The following is a 1250-nucleotide window of genomic DNA, read 5'->3' as shown; positions in this document are numbered from 1 at the left end:
ATATGAAATCCATTCATTCGAATGTCTTTAAAGCTTAATAGACTTCTCATAGAGTTGGGTGAATACAAGGCATCTGATATCTCAAGATGTGTACCCATAGGCAACATGATACTAGCCTGGCCGTGCCCCTCTATGAGGCTGGCAATACCCGCAATGGTTGAGATGTTGGCGTTTTTAAGAGTTAGATTTATGAAGTATCTCTTATCTTTAAGAATCGTGTGGCTTGAGCCACTGTCCACAACGAGTACATCCTTGTTCTCATTCATTTCTAAAACAAGATTCAAAAGGATGCAACTTAGAGACTTCATATATATAAGGAAAATTTTATTTTTATTATATAGGTCTTTAAAATAAGTTTAAAATAAAAGACAACATAGAATTTAAAAACACCAAAACATAGAAATCAGATTATAATGTCGAAATCACTTCAGTCTTTAAGACAATCCGAAGTTTCATAATCCATAAGATCGTCCTTATCATGATCAAAGTCTTTTTCATTGTCTTGACAAACCATATGGGCTTCGGGATTCTTCCCTTTCAAACTCTCTTGATAAAGCTCAACAAGATGCGTTGGAGTTCTACAAGTCTTAGCCCAATGATTGTCAATTCCACATCTATGGCACACTGATTTACTTGATTTGGTCGAGCGTTGAGGCTTAAACGAAGATCCACGTCCACGACCATGGCCTCGTCCAAATGAGCCACGATCATGTCCATGATCTCGTCGGCCAGAGGAACCTCGGCCATGGCCACGTCCGTATCTACTTCCTCGACCACGGCCATAATAGTCGTTTCCTTGGACATGGTGGGACTCTTTATCGTCCTCAGTGTTGTGTGCTTCAGGAGGTGCTGCTGAGCCAACAGGTCTCATCTCACGATTTCTCATTAATAACTCATTATTCTGCTCAGCAAGCAAGAGACAAGAAATAAGATCAACATAAGTCTTAAAACCTTTATCTATGTACTGTTGTTGTAACAGCATATTGCTTGTGTGGAAAGTGGAAAAGGTTTTCTCAAGCATATCCCTATCCGTAATACTTTCACCACACAGTTTCAACTTTGAAACGATCTTAAACATGGGCGAGTTGTACTCGTCCACGGACTTATAGTCTTGGATTCTTAGATCCCTCCAATCAGGCTGAGCCTTTGGTAAGATCACTGTTCTCTGGTGATCATATCTTGATTTCAATTCGTTCCAAAGCTCTAGTGGATTCTCAATGGTTAGGTATTGATCCTTGAGACTCTCAGCT

Source organism: Brassica oleracea, chromosome C6, assembly GCF_000695525.1.
Source record: "Brassica oleracea var. oleracea cultivar TO1000 chromosome C6, BOL, whole genome shotgun sequence".
NCBI classification, from domain to species: Eukaryota; Viridiplantae; Streptophyta; class Magnoliopsida; order Brassicales; family Brassicaceae; genus Brassica; species Brassica oleracea.
Note: the sequence above shows the minus strand (reverse complement) of the source record.